Raw genomic sequence first — 26,762 nt, 5'->3', positions numbered from 1 at the left:
TTTTTCCCGTCGCAAAGTTAAGCCTCGTTTTACATGCCTTAACTTTACACGAGCCATGTTAAAGTATGGCCGTCGTTCCCGCTTCGAATTTCAAATTTTTTTTTTTGCGTAAGACGTCCGGGAATACGAAAGTACGTTACGCACGTCGCCGTTCAAAAAAAATGATGTCACTTCGCGCAAAGCACGGCGGGAATTTCCTAACGGAGCATGCACAGTACGTCCGACGCGGGAGCGCGCCTAGTTTAAATGGTACACGCCCCATTTGAATTGGGCGGGCTTGCGCCGGACGTGTTTACGATACACCGCCGCAAGTTTACAGGTAAGTGCTTTGTGAATCAGGCACTTACACTGAAAACTTGCGGCGGTGTAACGTAAACGGGATACGTTACGCCACCGCTAGTGTACGTGAATCTGGCCCATAATGTCCATCCAATAATTTGTAAACCGAAAAAAAAGGAGCGTTCCCCTAAACGGACTTTAAAGGCATTAATATCTATGCAAAAAGTATTCAAATAAAGCACACTTATTAGGGCGAGTATCAGTAATCCATTGCAGCCAATCAGAAATGATCTCTGGTAACTCTAAGTAAAGAGTTGACCCGAAGTTGCTATAGATTCCCTTGTAGTGTCGGTTTACACCAGCGCGCTCTATGAGATCGCATGTGATTCGCACCGCACTACACATCACATGTGAGGTCCATGCAATGCGATTTCAGCCATACAGATTGTATACCTGATATCGCATTCAGACCAAACTCGCACAGAACCCTTTTTTCGGTCCGCACCAGAATCGGATTGCATATGTGTTCACACCCATGCGATTGGATTCATGTCAGTTCGCAGTGCGATATACAAGCTGACATGGGGGTGTCATTAACAACGTATTAACGCTCCCGGCAGTTCGCATATGGCAGTGTGAACTGATGTGCGAGTCGTGTGCGATGGCAGAACCCGCAGTGGATTCGCAGGGTTCGCGCATCGCACAAGTGTGAACCGAGCCTCATGTTTTTTTTGCATTGCAGAAAAGTTCACTGGAACAAAAGTAACTGTCAAAGAAATGAAGGTCATTACTCATAATATATCAGTTTACTATCTATATATCTCTCAAAGCAACTAATCTGGTTGCATTGGGCAAGTTTGTTCCACACAGTGAAGGTTAAATCTATATCTTACCCCAAGAGAAAAATGGAATACATTGTACCTTACTAGTCCTAAATATAATGATTGTATTGGTTTTCTTTTTATTTGCACCTGGTGACCACACTTCCTGTCCTAGGGTGACCACACTTCCTGTCGTAGGGTGACCACACTTCCTGTCGTAGGGTGACCACACTTCCTGTCGTAGGGTGACCACACTTCCTGTCGTAGGGTGACCACACTTCCTGTCTTAGGGTGACCACACTTCCTGTCTTAGGGTGACCACACTTCCTGTCTTAGGGTGACCACACTTCCTGTCTTAGGGTGACCACACTTCCTGTCTTAGGGTGACCACACTTCCTGTCTTAGGGTGACCACACTTCCTGTCTTAGGGTGACCACACTTCCTGTCTTAGGGTGACCACACTTCCTGTCGTAGGGTGACCACACTTCCTGTCGTAGGGTGACCACACTTCCTGTCGTAGGGTGACCACACTTCCTGTCGTAGGGTGACCACACTTCCTGTCGTAGGGTGACCACACTTCCTGTCGTAGGGTGACCACACTTCCTGTCGTAGGGTGACCACACTTCCTGTCTTAGGGTGACCACACTTCCTGTCTTAGGGTGACCACACTTCCTGTCTTAGGGTGACCACACTTCCTGTCCTAGGGTGACCACACTTCCTGTCCTAGGGTGACCACACTCACTCATTGTCACCCTTAGGTAGGGAAGTGTTAGAACTACAGGAAACCTTCCCCTCTCCATCACATAGAGTGGGGTGCTAGTGGGAAAAATGCTAACTGATAAAAGTGCAGCACAAGCCGAGAGCACAGGAAGTTCTCTGGGTTTCTAGCAGGATCAACAGGCATATTATTTATATGGTATTGTTAACAAACAGAAAGGGAGCCAATAAGAGAAGTTCATTGTTGGGGGGTTTGCACTTTAATAACATTTATTGCCTGTTGCAGTCTGTGTTCTGATGCTTATAGGTGGGCCTGTTATGTTAAACAAAATAAAAAAAAATCTTGGCTTACTTATAATTTAGATTTTATTTTTTACATACATTTAGTTAAACCTTTACAATTAAAAATAAGCCAACCATATTTTATTTATAGTTAATATTAAAAAAAAAAATGTATTAAAAAAAATATATATATACCGTATTTATCGGGGTATAGCGCGCTTCCGCGTATAGCGCGCACCCCTAAATATTGCCCCGAATTCCTGTGGAAAAAAGTATTTTTGTACTTACAGTTTTGGTGTCTTGCGCGGCGTCCATCGGTGGCCTCGTCGGGTCCGCCGTCCGTCTGCGGCTTCGGGTGTCCTCTTCGTCGGGTCCGGCGTCCTTCTGCGGCGTCCTCGCGTCCTCCCCGCTCGTTTCCCGCGCCGAGTTTGAATACTGCGCCGACATATACAGAGCGCAGTACACTCGTGTATCGTCGGGCAGGCTCGGCAACTCTCGCGCTGACGTCCTGTACGTCCAGGACGTCAGCGCGAGAGGACCCGAGACTACCCGACAATACACGAGTGTACTGCGCTCGGTATATGTCGGCGCAGTATTCAAACTCGGCGCGGGAAAGCGGGTATCGGCGTATACCGCGCACCCACGATTTTGCCCTGGTTTTCAGGGCGAAAAAGTGCGCGGTATACGCCGATAAATACGGTATATATAATAAATATATATGTATATATATATTTTTGTTTAAAATTCACAATTAAAAGTACCACTGGAGATTGTGTGTGTGTGTGTGTGTGTGTGTGTGTGTATATATATATATATATATATATATATATATATATATATATATATATATATATATATATATATATATATATAAAAATTCACAGTGTATATATAATTAGGAATTTTATTTTTTTAACCTATGTGTCACATAGTTCATATCTGTTTGTCCCAAGCATGTTTACATTCACTTGCTGTTGTCTGACTCACTACCTCTGCTGGAAGTCTGTTCCAGGCATCAATTACTCCTTTAGTAAAATACTTTCTAAGGTTCGTGTTTGAACTCCACCCCCCCCCCCCTCTAGTTTGAAGTCATGTTTCCTGCATTCTTCATTTTCATTTTTTAATCTTGATATTTGACCTTGGCTTCATTCTGGAAATCCTGCCCTGCTGTTTGGTATATATAGGAGAATTTTTCCTGCTGTACTTTGGCTCCTTGGCTGCAGGCTCGTCACAAGTCGCACGTTCCCCTTCTCTCCACCGTGTGGCGCTTTAATACTACATCAGTGATATATTTATAGACAGACGCGCTATTCTCCCTGCCATCTCTAGGGGATAGCTTAGGGAAAAAAAAGGGAGCGTGAGAAAGTTTAGTTAAAGTGCGGTCTGTGCGTGCGGTATAATTTGTGCGGTCGGTCTATGGTAGAAAAAAACGCTCTTCGGTGTGACCCAAGTCATGGCAACCCTTTAAATAATCTGGTTTTACAATCACGCCGTATCGCGTTGCAGTCTAATAGTTGCAGGTATATCTAATGTGCTGGATTATGGAGCCGTCATTCTCGTTTCCTGCTTTGATCTTGTACTATAGAAAAACGCCTGCGGCTTACGTGGAACGATAGGGAGAGTTTTTACGTCATGGGTGCCCCGGCAGTTTCATGGGCATAGGGCAGCTGTAGGCAATCTCTTGGCTCTTGTGGGACTACAGAGCCCAGCAATTCCTTGCCTGCAGGCATTCTGAGACTTCCACCTCCCACTACATGTTGCAGTCTTTGTACAATCAGCTTTAGATTTACCAAAAACGCTACGATTCCACCCAAAAGTGAAAGCTCCGCTTATGTGCTTCCTCTCCCCCTCTAGTGCCACATCTGGCACCTTTCAGGGGGGGGGGGGGGGGACAGATACCTGTCCCCACTTCCGGGAAATTGCACTGCGGCAACGTCTCTCAGAAGTTTGGCTCCTTCCTCCGCCACCGGGCCAGTTAGAAGGCACAGTGCGCGTCACGCATGCGCAGTAGGGAACGCGTTGTGAAGCCGAAAGGCTTCACCACCAGTTTCCCTTGCCACGAATGGCAGTGGCAGAACCCTAAAATCGGCTGGGGTGCCGACATTGCAGGCTCCCTGGACAGGTGAGTATCCTAAAATTAAAAGCCGTTGAGGGGGGGGGGGGGTGCGGACCTCCGCTTTAAGGCCCGACCTCCGCTTTAAGGCCCGACCTCCGCTTTAAGGCCCGACCTGAATGATCCATTTGAGTTAAATTTAATCAGGCAGGCCCGGGAACTACATAGTTGTTGGTCGATCTAAAGGAGATTTGAGATTGTACAATCAGATTGTAATGTGTGTGGTGAGCTTTAGCTGCTGACCTAAACCTGATATGCTCACGCTTTTACGATGCAGGAAGGGACGCAGAACCCTTTGCGTTCCCATGGTGTGCAAAAACGCACCCTTTTTTTTGCAGGGGCACTGCGGCGCCATGAATTTTTAATGTACCTTGCTAAATAGCATGAGAATTTGCTTGCCACGCAATTTAATGAAAAATGCCCACACTGTGGTTGTGGCACGTAAGACAGCCCATTGAAATGAGCGCAACTTTCCTAAACATGCAGCACCTGAACGTGCCAAAATGCGGGCGTGCTGTTGTGTAGATGTAAACGGATCCTATAGGAAAAGACTGCTCGCCCTGCAAAGTGAATTGTTGCAGAAAAGCACCCTTAGTCGTTCGTTAACTTTACACGGACTTATGCAGCAGGCTAAAAAAATGCATCCTTATAGTAGGTATGCTTCGGTGGCCAATCGTTGTTAATGGAACTTCAAGGGCACCTTCCTCACATGCAGCGTAATCACGTGCCAAACAAAAGATCATGCACTTTGACCCAAGACAATTTCGGAAAGACATCTTTGCGATTGTTGCACGTACAGTTCTTTGAAATTTATGGGCTTCCGTACGTGTGCACGACAAAAACGCGCTAATATGTACATTAGTGCAAGTGCATGGTTGCGGGGCTAAAAGTTGTTGAAATTGTCTCTGCTTTCAGTGTGTAATTTTAGGCTGCGTTCTGTGAACGCACAAAAGCGCACGTTGCCCTTGTGCTGGTTTTCATTGTTGATGGCACTCCAAACGCATAAAGCTGAATGCCCCAAAAAGGTTTTTAAAAAAGTTTGTAGGGCAGCCCATTCAAATAGGCTGCCCAATGTATGTAGCACAAAAAAGTGTGTGGGGGGGGGGGGGGAACGTGCGTTCATGAAACGCTAGATGTGAACCTAGTCTTGGCCCTCGTTCACATTGGAGCGACTTGTCATGCGATTTTTACGGGTCGCTCCGTGTTGTCGGCAATGGGACTGTTCAAATCGGTGCAACGCCGACTTTACAGGGCCGCATCGATTTGAAAAAGTAGTTCCTGCATTACTTTTGCAATTTCGGACGCAACTTGCATAGACATCTGTACATAAACCTGCACAAATTACTTCCAAGTCACCCTGACATGCGGCTTTAAAATCATGTGATTTCAGATGAAGTTGCCCAATTTTAAAGCCGCATTCAATGTAAATGAGGGCTTGGAGCATTGTTTTGTAATACAAAATAAGCAGAAATAAAACCTCTTAAATAAAAAAAAAAGTGCGGCCTCCATTATCGGTGGGGAAACTACAAATCCCGGCTAGCAGGCTATGCTGGAACTTGTAGTTCTCCCTAGTCATAGGAATTTCTTCCCTTCTGCAGTCCATTGCCAAGGAGGCGCTTCAACTTGATAGTACAATTTTGTTTAGTGTAGATCACACAAAAAAAACATTTAAATTTAAAGATTGAAAAAACAACTTCAGTTACTTTAAAACTTTGAAAAAGAAAAAAAAATCAACCGATGAAAATGTAAGATTAAAGTAAATTTGAAATGATTAGATATTAAACCTTTAATTTTTTTTCTTCAAATAATTAAAGATTGCAAAAAAAAAAATAATGTTAGTGATTGAAAATAAAGGCTGAGCAAAAAAGATTGCTAAAAATTATTCAAACTTAAAGATTGAAAAAAAAAAAAATTGTTAATGATTGAAAAATGAAAGACGAAGAGCGACCTTTTTTTTTTTTTTTTTTCATTTATTTTTTATCTTTTTATTGGCTTATGATAAATGCACATTTGTTATCTGAACATGTGATGAGTAATCTGCATTTCCTACAGTGCAGCTGTGTTTTCAGATTGTGTTTATTGTAAGTGCAATAAAGCTGTAAAAGGGGAAAAAAAAGAGAAAATGGTCAGAAGCAGCTTTGTCCAATGAGAGGTGGCTGTGGGCGGGGTTGGGTGGAAGGAGAGGCGTGTTTTCGGTGGGGAGTACTTATTTGTGTCGTGTGCTGAGCTCGTGTCATCATATAGATGGAAGCGTACGAGAAGGCAGCGTGCTGCTCAGGTACACATGTGTTTCCAGGGACAGGGCTGCCTTGGATGTCCCCCCCCCCCCTCCCCCATTGCCCTGCTTATGTTGTCTACCCCCAACCTCTAGAACCTTTCCTTCCTTCCATCCACCCTACATATCTCCTCTGTCCCCCCGGCTTGTCATGACCTGCAGACAGCTCACAGATGATCTCATAGCTATCATCCCTTAACATCCATTCTTTCTGCTGCTGCTGCTTAAAGCGGTCCGCTGACCTCCACGCCAAATGAAATCGCAACGCTGTCCCCTTTTGTCCCTTGATGATCGGAGAGCCGTAGGTATGGCCGACGTTCTGATCTCTTAATCCCAGCCGGGTTTCTAGTGGAGCGTTGTTGACATCTTGTTTAGACGGAGAGGAATTGTGTTTTTTTTATCGTGCTTTGTGTTGAAGTCGTGGTTGTGGTAGCCGAGGGGAAGTGCAGCCTTTTCTGCTGGAATCTGTTAACTCGTTTCCTGCTGTAAAACGCCGAAATGGGCTTCCAAGCCAGAACGTTGTTGGCTGGATCCAGAAAATTCCATTCGTATAGAGCCTTGTCTTCTGTGCCAGCAGCCTGACCGTAGGAGCGCTCGTAATCTGGATCTATAATATTACAGCTACTTACATAGCGACGTCAGTTTACGCAGCACTTCACGTATATATTGCACATTCACATATTGTGTTATGGCTGATAGTGCTCTGCTGTCGCAGCCTTGCAGCTTGCTGTGTCCCCAAACACCCTCGGCTTCACGGAGGACATGTCTGCCAATCCAAAGGTGTGTGTGTTTGTATGTGTGTATGTATGTGTGTGTGTGTGTGTGTGTGTGTGTGTGTGTGTATATATATATATATATATATATATATATATATATACATGTACACACTGTATATGTGCACTTCATGGCTACTATTGCATAAGTTCTAGCTGTTGTTCTGCTGTCACTTGGTGACAGCCTTGTACCTTGCCATGTCCCAAGCCACCTTCTATCTCTCGAAGGGTGTTTTATTTATATATATATATATATATATAAAATGTGTGTATAGTATGGGTTATGGCGGGTGCTCTTCTATTATGTCTTAAAATTTGGTGTCATCGTAGCCTTGTACCCTGCCATGTCCCATACAACCCTCTGTCTCTTGAAGGAAACTTCTGTCAAGGCAAAGCCCAAAAAAATTAAAAATCAATCTCGGGGTTTTTCAACCAGGGTTTCATGGACTTCTAGGGTTCCTCCAGAGGTTGCTAGTGAGTGATGAGCATAGGCGGGTGCCAGGTGTGCCTGGGCACACCCTAATCACCCCATGTGCATTAGCATTATCCAGGGACAGGGTTGGGGTGCCAGTGTAAATGCCCCCCATTATATTAAAGGCTAGGTTCAACAGTAGGAACACCTTACCCCCGTATTTAGGGCATAATTTAATATGCTCCGAATCAACTGTCTCCCACCACCAGAGCCTCCTTTCTGTGACAGCGGGTGGCGTTCGTGTGTGTTTGCAATTTGGGGTGCACACCCTAATGCAATAGGCTGCGCACACCTATGGACTGATGAGCAATTTCTGCCTCTCAGATAAGATCCCACTGGCACCATTAATCTTCTTGGCAATCTGTAAGGAAATAATTCTTCCCAATGACCACAAGTGTAAGGAGCATTCTTCTCACCGACCCCCACACTAATGTATCATGAGTTGTAGATAGGAGGGGTTCTCCGAGACAGGAAAGTTATTTTATGGGTTCCTCTGTATTGAAAAGTTGTAATCCAAAGCACTTGTATATCAAAGCATTTTTTTTACAGGGTATAAAAGAGAAGAGAGGCACCTCTAAGTGTAACAATAATGCCGCGTACACACCATCACTTTATGTGATGAAAAAAAAACGACGTTTTTAAAAACGTCACTTTAAATGACCGTGTGTGGGGGGAAAACGTCGTTTTATGTCTTGTGAAAAACGACAAAAAAAAATTGAAGCATGCTTCAATTTTATGTGTCGTTTTTTACTTCACAGAAATTGACCGTGTGTAGCAAAAAACGACGTTTAAAACAACGTTTTTACACCCGCGCATGCCCAGAAGCTAGTTATGAAGCGAGCTTCAATGGAAAAAAGTGGTGAACGTAACCTCGCTTTGCTAGAACATTGTGAGAAAACGATGGTGTGTAGGCAACTTCGTCTTTGAAAATTGAAGTTTCAAAAACGTTGTTTTTTACCTCACAGAAAATGTTTTTTTTTTTCCATCACATAAAGTGATGGTGTGTATGCGGCATAAGTTGTTAAATGTTGTATCTTCATGAAATGTAACCATATTGCTACACTTGGAGGCTCCTCTCTTCTTATACTCAGTTGCGACATGACGCTACTCTTATATCAAGACATCGCTTGTATATCAAGGCAAAATGTATTAAAACATTTTGCTTTTCTTGCAAAATGCTCTCAAACCAAGGTTTTACTGTATTGTACGTGGGAAAAAAATGTGTATATAATATTCGTAAGTTATGGGTCAAATCACCCTCTCGATCTCAAACTGGGTTTCTGCCAAGGCGAAGTGGGGTATGTGCCATGGCTGATGATTCTCTACTCTAACTTGGTGTCATTGCAACTTTGTTGCTTGCCATGTCCCAAGCCACACTCAATCTTTTTGCCAAGGCTAAGTTGTGTGTATGTGTGTACTGTGTGCATGTGTATGATGGCTGATGTACTGTCACTTTGCGTCATTATAGCCTTGTAGCTTGCCATGTTCCCAATCACCCTCTGCCCCTTGTAGGAGATTTGTATTGCAAAGCCCCCCTACACTGATTATATTTTTTGGGGGGACTGATGAAATTGACAGCCATCTCCCCTGGCAAGCCTGGCAATCTACAGAAAGTCCTTTGCCTCAGACATTTAAGGGGACAAGCCGAGGCCCTGGCAATCTACAGAAAGTCCTTTGCCTCAGACTTTAAGGGGACAAGCCGAGGCCCTGGCAATCTACAGAAAGTCCTTTGCCTCAGACATTTAAGGGGACAAGCCGAGGCCCTGGCAATCTACAGAAAGTCCTTTGCCTCAGACTTTAAGGGGACAAGCCGAGGCCCTGGCAATCTACAGAAAGTCCTTTGCCTCAGACATTTAAGGGGACAAGCCGAGGCCCTGGCAGGCTTTACTGGGCCAGAGCAGGAACCCCCTCCAGCTCCTGGGGACAGGGAGGGCCCTGTGAATGGACCCGTCCAGGCGTGCCGCTAAGCGTCTCGTATTCTCTCAGCAGCTTGATCCCTTGTTCTTCCTTCTGCTTCTTTACGGGTTAAACAAGTCTGTGATTTTGTGGCTTTCGCCGTGCTGGGAATACACTCTGGACTTTCTTCTGTGTGTCGTTGGCACAGTAATTGTATACTTTGACTTCAGTGAGGAAGGAACGCTTTTTTTTTTCTTTCTTGGTTCAGCTGGTTCTTTAAATAGTAGATGAACCTCCTGAAGGCAGGTTTTGAAATCTAACACAAACCAGAACCCTGACGGTTGACATTAAGGCACTGGGAACTGTTTATACTGGGAACACACTAGACTGTTCTCAGTGAAGTACTTTAATGTAATCCGTGCTCTGCTCCCAGACCGCGTTTTCTGGGATCGTGATGGATTGGAACATGTGGTCAAATTTAGGCCTCTTGCACACGATACTCCGGTTTGAGCATCTACTTTTTCAGCCGTCTTTGTTTTTATGCATTTGCATGCTTTTTCGCGCACACGCGCAAAAACGTATTATCGGGTTTTTGTTCTGCACAATATGTATATGGGCAATTTCCCACATTTGTGTGCAGATTGCATGCATGAGGTGCAAATTACTGACCGAAAAGGCCGATTTTTCATTATTATTATTTTTTTACTTAAAGGGGTGGTTCACCCTAAAAACTACTTTTTTTTATTACACTGGCCCCCCACATTACAATCCGATTAAGGCTATTATTATTTTCTTGATGCTGTACATACCTTTGTACAGCATATTCACCCGTTGCGAGTCCCGCGGGAGTGGGCGTTCCTCACATGTCTGTGATTGACATTTTGACTAAAAACGAGCTCCCCCCCGTCGCGTAAGCCGCGTCACGGTTGGCGAAAGGAGCCGAACGGCGAGTCGGCGCTATACTGCGCATGCGCATCGCCGTTCAAAGGTATGTACAGCATCAAAAAAATAATAATAGCCTTAATCGTATTGTAATGTGGGGGGCCAGTGTAAAAAAAAAAGGAGTTTTTAGGGGGAACCACCCCTTTAAAGCGGAGTTCCACCCATTTAAAAATCAACAGCTATAAGAAGTGTAGCTGCTGACTTTTAATAATCAGACACTCTCACTTGTCTCACGGTCCAGCGATGCGGGAAAACGATGCACGAGCAGATAAGCATAGCTTCCACTTTTGGGTGGAACTCCACTTTAAGGCGGTTCTTTAGCCCCTGCAGAGACTAACATAAGTTTCCCTATTGCCCTTTCTATAGCCATCATTTCTGGAAGTCTTGTGTAATGTGTCTCCAGTCTGACTGTCTCCTCAAGCATGTCTCCAGTCTCCAATAACTCCTATAGCATGTTCTCTTGTATCATGTCCTCAGTCTCTGACCATCTCTTGTATCGTGTCCGCTGTCTCTGACCATCTCTTGTATCGTGTCCGCTGTCTCTGACCATCTCTTGTATCGTGTCCGCAGTCTCTGACCATCTCTTGTATCGTGTCCGCTGTCTCTGACCATCTCTTGTATCGTGTCCGCAGTCTCTGACCATCTCTTGTATCGTGTCCGCAGTCTCTGACCATCTCTTGTATCGTGTCCGCAGTCTCTGACCATCTCTTGTATCGTGTCCGCAGTCTCTGACCATCTCTTGTATCGTGTCCGCAGTCTCTGACTATATCCTGTTGTGTGTCTGCTGTCTCTGACACCGGAATATTCAATAAATTTAGTGATGTCAAGGACCACGCTTGAGGCCCCACATATCAAAGTTGACAACCACTGTCTTAAGAACATCTCCTGGTGTTTCCCAATCCTGTCCTGGTGGTTCCCGATAAGAAGCCATGACTGAGAGAAGTCAGCATGCTAGGAGTGTGCAGTGAGCATGCTCTAACCTCATATGTGTGGTGACTGGGCATTCAATCTCGCCCTCTTTGCCACTGTGTATATGCCTTATCTGGTTGGCAAGAGGTTAAAATGAATGTGGTGTAATAGGTTTTCCTTATGTAGCTCACTTCCTGTCAAGTAATCACAAAATACTATGTCATTTTTGTCAGAAGTGAGCATGCGTTATGCTCTAAGTGCTTGATGTGTGTGTGTTTTTTTTATTAACTTTATTTACTCCCAAAGTGACATTTTATTCAACTGGCTTCTGACTTTTTTTTTTTTTTCACACATCTAAGTAGCAGGTGAAAATAGGACATAATGCAGATTACCTTGTCCATGCATCAAGACTGGTTTGAACAAGCCCGAAATTGTTCCTCCAGCCTGACATGGCAGCTAAGCCGCCCAGGAAACCTCTGCTGCATAAAATGTAGGCAGCCATTGCTGTCCCCCCCCCCCCCCCTGAAAATGCTGATTGCTGGGCAACCCCACTGATCCAAAGTCACCTGGCACAAGTATGCAGATCAGGAGCTCTGACTTAAGCTGGTTATACACTGATATCCTTCCATTTACAAATGACATGGACGTAAAGTTTGTGGCCGAACAGCAGCTGCATCCTATAAGACACAGGCACCCTTTGGTTGTTCTGACAGCTGCAGCAGGGGATTGGGCTGTACAGCATGTGGATGGAGGAATCTGCTCAATTTTTTTCTCTCTTCAGCGTATCTAGTAGGTGTGGGGGCTTTAAAAACTTGTGGTTGTGCATGCGCAACAACCACTTCCCCCTAGCTCAAGTTCTACAAGTTCCATGAGGCATTGCAAGGCTGACAGTGACAAGCATGACTCCCACAGGCAGAGGCATGATGGGACTTGTAGTTCCACAACAGCTGGAGGGCGGACAGTTTGAAACCCCGGCCTAAATGTAAGATTTCCATACTTGTCAAGACGGTCTTCATGGAGAAACGTTGTAAGAAGCTCCCTTTGTCACACGTTTAACTATTGACCTGCGTGCGTCAGTGCCGACTCCTCGTGCCACGAAGCGGCGCCATGGCAGGATTTGCATGTGTTAGAAAGACCCCGCCATTGACTCTGAGGTTTAGACGTTCTCTTTCGAATGCTGTTTCTGTTCAAACAAGGTTTTATGATCGTGGCAGCTCGCCCTAAGTATCACCTTGTTAAAAGTGCGCTAAATGGTCTGGGTATTCGCCGCTACAAAACCCCCTTTCTACTAAAAGGCTCGCTGTACGGCGTAAATCATTCGCCCAACGCCCGCCACGGCCAGCAAAAGGAAAAACGTTGGGTTTGAATTTCTCTTTCTTTAACACTGCGCATAGACTTTTCTCTGCCGCACCTTAAATTTTAATTACAATTTTGTTATCACCCTCTTAGCAGAGAGACCATTGGAGGAAAGTAGCGTAGCTATAAGGTGTGGGATCAGTCTGCCTGATTCCATTATTTAACCACTTCTATGCAGGGCATTTTCACCCCCTTCCTGCCCAGACCATTTTTTAGATTTCAGCGCTGTCGCACTTTGACAATTGCACGGTCATGCAACTCTGTACCCATTTTTCCCCACAAATAGAGCTTTTTTTTTGGTGGTATTTGATCACATCTGCGGTTCTTCTTTTTTGCACTATAAACAAAAGAATAGTGATAAGTTTGAAAAAAAAAAACACAATATTTTATTACTTTTTGCTATAATAAATATCCCAATTTTTTTGTAACTTTTTTTCAGTTTAGGCCGATATGTATTCTACATATTTTTGGTAAAAGAAAATCGCAATAAGTGTATATTGATTGGTTTGCACAAAAGTTATAACATCTACAAAATAGGGGATAGATTTATGTATTTTTAATATAGAGAGATTATATATATATATATATATATATATATATATATATATATATATATATATATATATATATATATATATATATATATATATATAAACCTTTTTTTACTAGTAATAACGGTGATCTGCGATTTTATTTTTATTTTTTATCGTGTCTGTGACATTACGGCAGACTTATCAGACACTTTTGACACTATTTTGGGACCATTCGCATTTATACAGTGATCAGTGCTATAAAAATGCCTGGATTACTGTGTAAATGTCACTGGCAGGGAAGGGGTTAACACTAGGGGGCGATTAAGGGGTTAAATGTGTTGCCTAGGGAGTGATTCTAACTGTAGGGGAAAGGGACTCACAAGGGAACACACCATCGTTCTCCTCTCACCTGACAGGACGTGGATCTGTGTGTTTACACACACAGATCCACGTTCTTGGCTGTGTTACCGTCAATCGTGGGTATCCGGCGGACATCGCAGCCGCCAAACAAATGACGTCATATGACGCCCGCCCAGGATGGAAGATCCCTCCTGCGGATGTCTATGGGCGGGGTATGAATTGGTTTAAGTAGAAATTTAGTAAGGGAGGAGTTATAACCCCTGTCACATTCTCTTTGGCACGCCCAAAGGTTTCCCAGTTCTCATATCCTATATTGGACATTGAAGAAAAAAATATTTGTGTTCGGGTTTGACTTGAAGAAAAAGTTGCAACCCTACTTTCTCGATGCTCTTTCTAATTTAACCTTAACGTGATGCCAGTTAATACGCAGCATAACATGCGTTTACCTGAAGCCTTATTTTGGAGAAGTGTCCTCTTCCTGTTGGGTCTCCAGAACAGGAAGTGATGGTAATTCTCCCCAATGGGGCACAGAGGGCTTTACATGTCTTCAGTGCGCAGGAATTCTGAGACTTGCAGTTCCTCCGTTGCTTTTTGCACATCTCTGTGTTGGGTGGATTCCGGCGGTTCTTATTTTTTTTGGCAGAGCCCACTTAGTAGTACAAATTCCAAGGCCTGTATTATATTATGTGTTTTATAATCCACCAGCTGTATGGGGCCTGTGGTTTGTGTTCTAATCTTACAGCTCGGTGGTGTTTGGATTGGATTTCCATATGTTACATGTGTTATGTAATACTCCATGGATTCTTTGAGTATAAATACGCCGTTTTGTTAACGCGACTTTCTCAGATTATAGTTTCTGGATTGGAATCTTTTATATGATGAATATACAAATGTTCCGCTACATTTTGCTGATCGGTGGCCGCTGTGTTCTGAGTTGCTGCTCTTTTTTCATAGCGTTGCTGTCGGCCGTTCCATGTTATCTGGTCACCAGCAGTTACATTACTGAGATGTTTGGGCCTTTTAGTGTTGGTTTGCCATCAGGCTAAGGGTTGCACTAATGCCAACCAATGCGCCCATTTTTGTTAAAAATGCACCCCAGACGCCATGCAAGTGATTTTTATTTTATTTTTTACTAAGGAGGGGGAGGAAGTGTTTTTTTTTTTTTCCCCCACCTTACTGTTATTTGATAAATGCTTTCCAAACGCACTAGAAATGCTATAGGCAGGTTTACGGCGCAATACCATAGACTTAGTGTTACTAAACCCACAACATGCTTGTTGTACTCACTGTGGATCCTAAGGGGTTAATCCTCTGCATTGTGTATAAAGGCTGTTGGATCCTGTCTTCTCTGATCCTCCTCCTTTAACTGACTCCAACCCATCTCTCGATAGAACAGAGCATTTGGAGTCAGGCTGCACATGCTCAGTTTGGTGTGTATTTCTAGAGTTGTTCTTTTGGAGAGTGCATGTGATCTACACAGCGCCAATTAGCACTGTCCAGACAGGGGGTCAGAGGAAAATCAAAACTCCTCCTACAAGCTTTAACCAAACACTGATAGAAGTCACAAGACTCCAATATACTGCTGATGAGAAAAGTTTGTTTGCTAAAACCATTGCATTTCCATGTTCTGTGTACTGCGGGAGACCAGATATAATGAATGCAGGGTCCAGGGTTTAATAACACTTTAAATGCAAAGAGTTGACAAGCTGTAAAGTGGTAAAGGTTAAATAAAAATTTTCCCTTAATGCATTCTATGCATTGACCGCTTGCCGATCGTATACTGTAAATTTACGGCCGCAAGGTGGCTCTGCATCGCAGGATCATCTACCCAGTACGTGATCCTGCACCTCTGGGTCTGGGGTGTGCACACAGCCCACTCCTGCTGTGATTAGACGCAGCGGGAGCTGATCGGAGGGTACGGCTTACTCGATGCTTCGGTACACTGGCAGAATGGCAGTCCACCTATGTAAACAAGGCAGATCATCGTCAGTTCAGAAGGCATTTATCTTGCGTCTCTGCTAAGCAGGGGCACAGATCCATGCCGTCCCCTAGTACAGGGGTGTCAAACTGGCGGCCCTCCAGCTGTTCCGAAACTACAAGTCCCATCATGCCTCTGCCTGTGAGAGGCATGCTTGTAACTGTTAGCCTTGCAATGCCTCATGGGACTTGTAGTTTTGCAACAGCTGGAGGGCTGCCAGTTTGACACCCCTGCCCTAGTACAAGCACCTCCCCCACAGTAGTAAAGCACTGTTCAGGCGAACATTTAACCCTTTGATTGCCCCTAATGTTAACCCCTACCCAGCCAGTGTCATTAGTACCGTGACCGTGCATATTTCCCCAAAAAGCATCAAAAGTGTGGGTGTCCCGACTGTCCACCACAATATCGCAGCTTTGCAATAAGTTGCTGATCGCCGCCATTATTAATAAAAAATATCCTGTAGTTTGTAGACGCTATAACTTTTGCGCAAAATAATCAATATATTGGGATTTTTTTTATCAAAAATATGTAGCAGAATACATATTGGCCTAAATTCATGAAGATTTTTTTTATTTTATTTTTAGCAAAAAGTAAAAAAAAATACATTTTTGTCAAATAAAAAAAGGCCTAAACGTCGATTGGCTACAGCGTCACACAACCGCACAATTTTCAGTTGAAGTAACACTGTGCTGTCGCAAAAAATGGCCTAGTCGTGAAGGGGGGGGGGTAAATCTTCCGGAGGTTAAGTGGTTAAGGTAAGAAACCTCCTTAGCGCAGAATTCGGCTTTAAAGCACTTTCTTCCCAAGCCTTCTAAAAGGGATGAAGCAGGCTCGGGTACATTCGTCACGTAATAGTTACTGAATTTTTATTAATTTTCTCCTTTAAGATCTAAATTTGGACTTTGTGCTTTGTTTGGCTCTCTGGACTTTGCCAGAACTCCCAGGGAATGGTGGAATTCCCCTTCTATCTGGAGAGCAGTCTGTTTTCTCCCTAAACACATTCCTTTGTGTTAGCCATGCTTGGCCATCTCCTGACGTTTGATGTATTGCTCATTTGTGTGCCATGGAATTGTTCCTTCTCAAAGCCACTTGGTCTATAATGCATTTTTTTAAATTTATTTTTTAGATATTTTTAGCACTTGAAGTATTTCTGTTACCTTGAATTTCCTGACTTGGTGGCTGATCATACACTATACAATCTGATCATACACTATACAATCTGATTGTACACACTCCTTCAGACCCACCATCAACTTATGGTGGTGCAAGAGCCTGCTTTGATATGCATTGAGTGGATTCTATTGGTTTGCCCTCGTATTGCTTAAAGGGGTGTTCCGGGCAAAAAAAATAAAAAGATTAAAAGCCAGCAGCTACACATACTGCAGCTGCTGGCTTTTAATAAATGGACACTTACCTGTCCTGGTGTCCCTCGATGTAGGCACCGCAGCTGATGTTTCCCATCAGCTGTTGGGTGCTGCCGTCGCCATTGCGTGTAAGCGTACCCGGCAGTGAAGCCTTTCGGCTTCATGCCGGGAACCCTACTGCGCATGCGCTAGGCCCCGCCCCTCTCTCCTATTAGCCTGGCGGCCAGGGGAGGAGGAGGGAGCCCCGCGGTGAAGTCACGGCCGGATTCCCGGAAGTGGGAAGGGATACCTGTCTTTGACAGGTATCCTGTCCCCCCTCCCCCGAAAGGTGCCAATTGTGGCACCGGAGGGGGGGAGGAATCCGATGAGCGGTGGAGCAGCTCCGCTTTAATCTTGGTAAACCCAAAGATACGTTTACAATCAGATTGCATACTATGGACCGGTCGGGACCCTTATCACACAGCTGTCATTGTCATGATTCCTAAATTATATATTTTTTTGTCACTTTCTGACAATATTGTTCACATGTGATATCCGGGGGCAATTAAACTTTATTGTTGAGCTGCAATCTTAAAGGAGTTGTAAAGGAAATTTTACTCTGTTTACAGGGTATAGAGACATAATAGTTAACAGATTCCTTTTAAAAACTATTTAAAATAGATAGAAAATAATCATATAATGTACCTTTAGTTTCAGTTTCGTTTTTGCATGTTGTCCTGACTCTGTGCTGTATAGAGCCATAGAGAAGTGAGGGTTTAAAAAATAAAACTAGAAGCTCCCAGTACTGTGGTCCAAAGGAAACAGACAACCAGGAAGTGTCCAGAACAGAGCAGAATTACAGCAACATCAGAGCGAAAACGAACAATGAGGACATGAAACCAGGACTGCAGTAAAGTAAACGCTATTTAGCTAAAAAAAAATAATCCTTTAGTGACCCTTTAAGGTCCCCCCTTACTGCTATCCCCTTTAGCTGGGGGTGTACACGGGTGTGGCAAGAATGATGCCCTATTTCGTATTTGGCAGTGCCCCGCAACTGCATGCAATGGACGAGGCTGCAGTGCACTAGTATGGGGATCAAGGGGTTAAAGCAGGCAATGAAGAGGCAGTATGACTTCTCACCACCTGTCAAATGTTCTCTGAAAAGCAATCTGAAAGCACATGACTTTTCAGAGAGCACCGTGTGAACGAGCCCTGAATGTCCCCAGTCATAGGGCTGCATTCACACCTAATCGCAGCGTTTTGTCCCACAAATTGCGGCGACAAATTGTGGCGTTTTGTACCGCGATTTGCGGCGACAAAACGCCGCGATTTTAACCCCCAGGTCCACATCTCCTATGCCGAACACCGAAGCCGCCTGAAAAAAAGGGTCTGGGACTTGTTTTGAGCTTCAGGCGTTCGGCGTTTCGGCGATAGGCGTGGAGATGTGAACCATTTCCATAGAGGGCAATGGTATTTCTCCCCTCCAGCGTATCGGGCGTAAATACGCCTAGGTGTGAATGGAGCCTAAAAGCACATGACATTATCTTGCTTTTTTATCGAAATCGCTGCGATTGAAGTGCATTTATACAACATTTATCCATGCCAAAGTAGTAGTATTCATGCGCAACCACTTTTGCGATTTAGGACCCTCTGCCAATAATCATAGCCAGACACTGTATAATCAAGGACACACCTTCAGCTTGCTTATTGGTCAGTGTAGGTACCAGAGCACGCTCGGGTCATCTCTCTGATCACTTTGCCCTCTTCTCCTGTCCACATGTTCCTAGTCGGCACACATGCATGGTGGGGGAGAGCCCAGTGACTTATTTTTTTTCCTTTGGGCGACAGATATATTCTTTGATCTACATGTAAATAGTAGAAGCTCTTTGTATATTAATCCAGTGACTTGCAGTTGATAATTGATTGGTCACACAAATTTGTTCTGCTCCATTTCGTCTAAGATTCTGATTCTCAGGCCTTATTTTGAAGATATTGTTTGTTTCCCTGAGGTCTCATGCTTTGTGTACGGTGCTCTTACAAAGATTTAATGAAGGCCTCTAGTATACTGGAGTGTTTGTTACTTAATAACACGTAGGGTCCCATTGCAGTTGTCTGTGTTCAGCGCGCTTCGCAGAGCTTCTGTGGTTCTTACTTTTACAGCACTAAGCAGCACTGTGTACTATGTCAAATAAAATATTCCACTGAGTACGCATGACTGCTTATGAATCCTTGAAATGTCTTCTAACAACATGTGGGTAGGAGGGATGTTATTGAAGAAAAATTTGTTGTCCGCTCAGGAAATGAAGAAAAAAAACATTTCAGCAGGATTTGCTTCTTTTTCCCTTTTATAATTTAAGGAAAACGTTTGACCTTTAGAGTCTGTAACAAGGATGTGATATATGGATAGGTTACAGTCACTGATGTTCTCCGGTCAGTTTGCCCAGCTCTAAGAATCAAAGGACTTTAAAGGGGTTGGAAAAGTTAGTTTTTTATTTTCTAAATAGGTTCTTTAAAGCAGGAGTTCACCCTAAAAACGATTTTCTAACATGACATCTAGCTCACTCTCTACATTGATAGTATGCCGTTATTTTTTATTTTTTATTGCCGTAAATACCTTTGTACAGCTTTTTTCTTCCCCGGCTTCTGGGTAGGGCCTCCCGCGGGAGTGGGCGTTCCTATCCAGCAGGTGATTGACGTGATGACAAAAACGACCTCCACCCGTCGCATAAGGAGCGTCACGGGTTGCCGAAAGAAGCCGAACGGCGAGTCGGCGCTATACGGGGCCTGCGCACCAACGTTCGGCTTTTTTCGGCAACCCGTGACGCTCCATATGCGACGGGTGGAGGTCGTTTTTGTCATCACGTCAATCACCTGCTGGATAGGAACGCCCACTCCTGCGGGAGGCCCTACCCGGAGGCCGGGGAAGAAAATAGCTGTACAAAGGTATGTACAGCAAAAAATAAAATAAAAATAACGGCATACTGTCAATGTAGAGAGTGAGCTGGATGTCATGTTAGAAAATTGTTTTTAGGGTGAACCCCCCGCTTTAAGCTAGTGCATTGTTGGTTCACTTAACTTTTCCTTCGATTTCCCTTCTAAATGTTTTTTTTCTTTGTTTGAATTTCTCACTTCCTGTTTCTCCTCAGTATGCTTGCCCCCATCATCCGAGCTGTTCTGGCTGGGGGTTAGTCAGCCAGAACAGCTTACTGAGGAGGAACAGGAAGTGAGAAATTCAGACAAAGAAAAAAAAAAACATTTAGAAGGGAAATAGAAGGAAAAGGTAAGTGAACCAACAATGCACTAGCTTAAAGAACCTATTTCGAAAATAAAAAACGAACCTTTACAACCCCTTTAAGGGAGCCATTAAATGTAGCCTTTTCCTTTTTTTTTTTTTTTTTTTATTGGCTGGTGTAATAAACAATATTGGCACCTTGGTGTACCTGTTGGTACTTATGGCCTTCATCCTGAGGCCGGGTTCACACTTGCCCGACAAACGCTTCTGTCATTGGGAGCTCATGTCGCATGTCGTGTGAAAATCAATGTTTCCCTATGGGAGCCGTCTTAACTGGTCCGACACAAGTCGGTCCGACTTTGACAATGCTCCCTGTACTACTTTGGTCCGACATTGATCCTACTTCAGCCCATTGAAAATCATTGAAGTCGGACCAAAGTAGGAGCCTTGTCCTTACCATCCTACTTTTGACATCCGACATGTGATAACAGCAGCAGTAAAAGGAATTTATCTCACTCTGGGATTGTTTTGATTGGTCAAAGAACAAGTCAGACTATCGCAAAGTCAGATCAAAGTAGTATCATGTTCATGAAAGTTGGATGGACGTAGGATCAATGTAGGACCAATGTAGTAGAGCAAAGTAGGATGAAAGTCGTACTGCTGTCGTGTAGTATAGTGTGAACCCAGCCTGAGAGTCCTAGTGGCCTCACACATCTGGCCTCCTCATTTAGGCATTTTCTAACTTGGTCAAATGGAGATCCTCAACTTTTCAGTTCAACAGAAAATCCATCAGATTGATGGACCAATACAAGTATTGCCCCACAAAATTAGCCACCTCATTTAGGCATTTTCCAGCTTGAACTGAAAACTTGAGGATCTCAATTGGTCTATCAGGACGTCCATCAAGTTGATGGACCAATACAGGTATGGCCCCACAAAAGTTGGCCTCCACGTTTAGGTATTTTCCAACCTGAACTGAAAGGTTGAGGCTCTCCCTTGGTCTATCAGGACGTCCATCAAGTTGATGGACCAATACAGGTATGGCCCCACAAAATTAGCCACCTCATTTAGGCATTTTCCAGCTTGAACTGAAATATTGAGGATCTCAATTGGTCTATCAGGACGTCCATCAAGTTGATGGACCAATACAGGTATGGCCCCACAAAAGTTGGCCTCCACGTTTAGGCATTTTCCAACCTGAACTGAAAGGTTGAGGCTCTCCCTTGGTCTATCAGGACGTCCATCAAGTTGAAGGACCAATGCAGGTATGGAAGCTGGGAAGGACAAATTAAATTGGAATTTAGGAACCAGTCTGGTTAATCCATGAGTCTGCATCATTAAAAACTAAAGGGAGCCTCAAAAATTAGGCGTCAACTGTAGTTTTTAAAGAACAGTGGCTACCTGGCTCTTTGGATTTGTCCAGCCTTGTGCGTGGGAGGTTTGTTTTTTTCCCATCCTGGTCATTTACAAAGTTTTTTTTTCTCATAGGGTACTAAAGAGACCTTGAAACTGAGACAGTGTTGTCCCTTCAAGAAATTAGCTTTCCCTTTTGAGTTTCTAGGGCACGTTGGTGGAAGAGGCTGCTTTCTGGGACAATGTTACACATTTTCCGTCTATTCCCTTTATTACTAACCAGTCAGGTTTCACTTGTCCTTTTTTTTCTCTAAATATTGGACCCAAGAAGCTGGTTTCTATGGGTATTAAAAACACTGTTCTGTTGAAACACTTTAACTAACGAGGCTGCTTTTTGTAGTGATGCAGGTAGCCCCAAGCCCTCTACACTTCAGTCATATAAAGTATGAAATATCTCTTCTATCACAATACCTGATTATTAATGTACGATGTCATACATGATAAATGGAGAGAGAACTTTCCTTGGGGGATGACACTGAACAGCATTTTACATTGAAAAATAACAACACATTCTTAACATGGTTGAAAATACCTGTGGGGGATTGTTTTCAATGCGTAAAATTCTAGACTGCTGCCTCAAATGTTTCTGTCTTCTGGGCTTAGTGTGCTTTAATAGCTCACAGACTTTAAAATATGCACACAGCCTGCTAAGAGAAAATCATTTGAGTGTAGAATCTATTTTCTGAGCTGTGATGGGAAGTGTTGACATCTCCTGCACTCAGAGAAGTCTTACTACACGTTTCTTTGCTCCTGTCCCTTGGGCAACACTTTGTACTGCCTTGCTCACTTTTCTCATTGCGGAGATGGCACTGTTGACAGTGGGCCCCCACCTCCCACCCAACCAATTATCTGCCAAAGAGACAAATAACTATGCTTGTCTCACTAACCAGGTGCTTCCCCAAGATAAGTGTCATCACTAGGTATGCAGGGATGAGGGGTTGTCGGTTATACCGCCTCTGCCTTTTTATTCTACACTAGGATGTAGATGGCCATTGGAAACCAGGGTACTGGCAGCTGCCCATGTCCTGGCAACCAAGGTCGTTAGGCAGCAGGGGCTGCCTACTTCCTAGCAACCAAGAAGGCTATGGGACAAGTGCTGCCTGTGTCCTAGAAACAAACAAATACACTGGGGGGGTTAGAGAAAAGGAATCCCTTTAGCCAACGTGCCCTCTCCACCCAAACCCCCGTAGGTTCTCAGTGAAGAGGGTGATGGCAACTGAGATCTTCCTACGCTCAGAACCTACAAATCAGACTTCCATCAGGGGAGTAGCTAAGAGACTATAAAGCAAAGGTATTTTCTTCCAGAATTTCATTGGAGAAATTAAAGTGGAGGTTCCATCAAAAAAACTATTTTGCTTTAAACTGTAGCTTACGACTAAAAAAGAAAAAAAAAAGAAACATTTTTTTTTACTCATCTGGAAATGCCTGTTGCTAGGCGGTCCCACGAAATCTGCCTTTGAAATCACCTAGGATTCTGACATCATCTCCCTCTAATGCTCCTGGGAAATGTGTGTCATCATTTCCCAGGATGCAGTGCGCAGTCCAATTATCACTCCCCATCCAAGACTTCCAGGAAGTAAGTGCCTGTAGGCTTCACAATGCCCACAAGCAAAATGACAACGGTGTAGATATAGTTTTATAAACTATCTTTTTTGAATATCTATGCAGATCGGCAGCGGATTGTAAAATAGTAAGTGACCAGATTTATATTATAAAAACGCAGGATGAAAGGACATACATTTAAAAAATGCTAATTGTGGTTGGAACTCCGCTTTAATACAGGTATTTAGACATGAATGTGTTGCCTGCATTTCAAATTGTAATGCTTATTAAGCGTTATGTTTTATTTATTTTTTAATTAAAAGAAAACAGAGGTCCTAACCCGTCCACATTATGACCACTTAAAAAGGAAGGCTAAACTTCTTTTTTTTTATTTTTTATCCATTATGTAAAATAGTGTAAGAATTTTTTGGAGCCTTCAGAGTCTGCCAGCTTTCAAACGGATGATGGCCTCCAAAGTGTAAACTGTAATCTTCCATCTGTTAGATGTGTTTACCCTTGTCAGCCAAACATCTGCACAGGTAACAGCGGCTGTCAGAACGTACCGAAATTCAACTGCCACAGTGTTATTCAGTAATCTTTACTGCAGGGTGTAATAGTTCATTGTCGTTGCAGTTGAACTTTGAGGGGGTGTAATATAATGTAGGGCAGGGTAATTTTCAGTTCTGTTTTTACTCATGGGAAAATGGCTCCGAGCATTCTTCTTTAAGCTGTTGGGCCTTCAGGGTTTACACCTTTCTTTTAAAATATTGGATGTGCGTTCTAAACACACTGGTTGCACTTTGTTTCTTTTAAATCCCTAAAGTCTATTGGTGGTCATAGACACTTTGATTAAAGGGGTTGTCAAGGTTTGTTTTTTATTTTCTAAATGGGTTCCTTTTAAGCTAGTGCATTGTTGGTTCACTTACATTTTCCTTCGATTTTCCCTTCTAAATGTTTTTTTCTTTGTCTGAATTTCTCACTTCCTGTTCCTTCTCAGTAAGCTTGCCCCCATCATCCGAGCTGTTCTGGCTGGGGGTTAGTCAGCGTGCCTGCGGGGAGACGCTGTGAACAGAGTTCCTCTGTTAATGTAGCTCATAGTAACCATTGGTGGTAGTCAGATCGGTTAAAGTGGAACTCCAAAATTTTTGAATAGTCTTTGAAAGAGTTAGAACTTTTTTCTCAGGTTTTTATCGCAGAATCCCTATTGGGGAACTTTTTTTTCTTACTTTCTGTCCTGGTGATCACATAGGAAGTGAAATTAAATTCCTCACAGTAACAAAAATCGGACTGGTTCTAAACGAGACCTTCTCAACCGGGGTTCTGTTGAAGCCTAGGTTCCTGCTAGTGGTTCCTTGGGCTGTGGCTGGTTGACTTCCAACTTGATGGTGCCTGTGCCACTTTGCAAAGTCATCAGCATGACCCCAAATATCATTTTAGCTATCTGTAACAGTGGCGTTCTAAACAGCGGCATGAGGAGCATTTATCTAGCCGATCACCAGTGTAAGGAGCATTTTCCCCTCTGACCCCCTGGTAAAATGGTTTTATCAGATACCCTGAGATCTGAAAATTGTATTTCAAGGGTTTTTATAGAATGTTAGAGGCTGTTTTATACTGTCCTCATTCTATCCAAAAAATGTAAAGTTAATGTCCCTCTCCCCATTGAAAAATTTGGTCTTCTTCCTCCACAGTAAATGGAAAAAGAAAATATGGACAGCCGCACTCCAAAAAACCTTGATGGTTGTCTTTATTTAAAAAAAGGAAAAATGCACTACAAGTCACAGCACACTACACAGGAGTAAAACAGTTGATGCGTTTCGCACTCTAAATTAGTGCTTAATCATAGATCCACAGTGGCAGGGGGTGAACAGAAATGTCTCCAAAAGGGACTGAGAACAAAGGTGGCAAAAAAAACCTGACCGTTTCTAAATCCTCTTCACTTAAAACAACCCGAAGGTAGTTGAAAAGATTTGGATTCTAGCAGCCCAAGAATGAAAAATCTTTGCAGTTGAGCAAAATGGAAATATATATATATAGCCATATATATGAGGGCAAGTGTTATTGTAGTCCAGAAGAAGAGCATGCAAAATTGTATGTATTTATTGTATGCTTCACAACTCACTAAGGCTCCATTCACACCTTCCAGAATTGTGGCAAAATGCCGGATTCATTTAAGATGCCATTACTAATTAATGGCACACCAATCGCAGTGTGATTTTTGCCGTGGCAACATTGCACCGTGATTGGGGTGCCATTAACAAGTAATGGCATCGCCAATGCGTCCCCCCTTTTGGCACGATTCTGGAATCGCAGGCAGAGTTGTAGTGTTTCCACCCGCGATTCAAATCTCCTACAGTAGGTGTGAAGGGAGCCTTAACCAATGTAATAATAATTGGGACTTGTGGATTCAATATTCTTTGTCGGTGAAGGCGGGCCCCTTTCGTCTTCCTCTTCCTTTTTTGGATAGTATTTTTATCTTTATCGCCTTCTTTACTTTTTTATTCCACCAGGCTAGCCCCCCTCATTGGACATCTCCTTCCTTTTTTTTCTTCTTGCCTATGTTGCCTTAAAGTGGAGTTCCACCCATATAGGCAGAATAGTTAATCTTCCCACTTCATGCACCTAGGTGCTTAATGCTTCCTAACCTACACCGCACAGACTCCTGGGAATGTAGTGGGTGTAACTTTCCAGCAGTCTGTGCACTCCCCAGTCTCAAAGAATCATGTGACTTGGACAGCACAGATGCTGAAACCTGATCTGACACTGCTTGTGCAGCACTGAGCATGTGCAAGGCTGAAATCCAGGAAGTCATACAGTCTGGCTTCATGATGCCCACATTTAAGATGGCCCCAGTCAATTTCTATTTTATAAAGTGTCTAAATGCTGTAACAACCTAACAAAACGGACCTTAGTTTACAGACTAACTTTACTAGAATACATTAAGCTTGTGTATTACAGGGGTATTTATATTTAAAAAGTGAAATTGTGGCCGGAACTCCGCTTTAATTAGAGAATAGAAGAGGCCAAAGTGGTCTCTCCAGAATGGTTTCAAAAGAGTTTTCATTGTAAAATTACATGGAATATGGCATTGCACAAGCAGCCTTCTGAAACGAGAATGACAATGAAATTGAAAAATTACCGTACATATTATATTGTATTATACAATTGATATATTTATCAATACGCAAATTGCCTATGGTTGTAACTTTTATCTATTAAAAAAATAAAATAAACATATTGAACTAAGAGTGAATTTATTGAGCATACGCTGTATCTGTAGTGTGAACTATATAATATGCTCTTTCGGGTGCCCTCTCTGTGCTAATGTTTGCTTTTTGTCTGATTAAAATGATTTAACAATCTGATTTTAGATTTTGATATTTTCTGTTTTTTTTTTTTTGCAAAAAAAAAAAATATTGATTGGCATACACAAAACCTGAGGAAAACATCTACCAGTAAAGTGAATCTAGAAAGGCTTTTTTTTATTTTTTTGCCCTTTTTTTTATGTTTCTTCTGTTTTCACCAGCCA

The 26,762-nt window shown here is 43.3% G+C and overlaps 1 protein-coding gene across 6 annotated transcripts in view; it reads left to right on the top strand.

Annotated features, from left to right (window-relative positions):
• FAM53A (family with sequence similarity 53 member A) overlaps positions 1-26,762 on the top strand; it is a 109,840-nt gene that overhangs the window by 7,462 nt on the left and 75,616 nt on the right. Inside the window, exon 1 of one of the 6 annotated variants that reach the window (XM_040335266.1) lies at positions 6,393-6,490. The exons of the other annotated variants lie outside the window; for them this stretch is intronic. The gene's annotated coding sequence lies outside the window, so the exon portion shown is untranslated. Of the gene's footprint in view, positions 1-6,392; positions 6,491-26,762 lie in introns of those variants that run through there. 6 annotated transcript variants of the gene reach the window in all.

The sequence above is a fragment of the Rana temporaria genome, chromosome 1 (assembly GCF_905171775.1).
Source record: "Rana temporaria chromosome 1, aRanTem1.1, whole genome shotgun sequence".
NCBI lineage: Eukaryota > Metazoa > Chordata > Amphibia > Anura > Ranidae > Rana > Rana temporaria.
The sequence above is the reverse complement of the archived record's forward strand: the minus strand, read 5'-3'. Positions and strand labels throughout refer to the sequence as shown.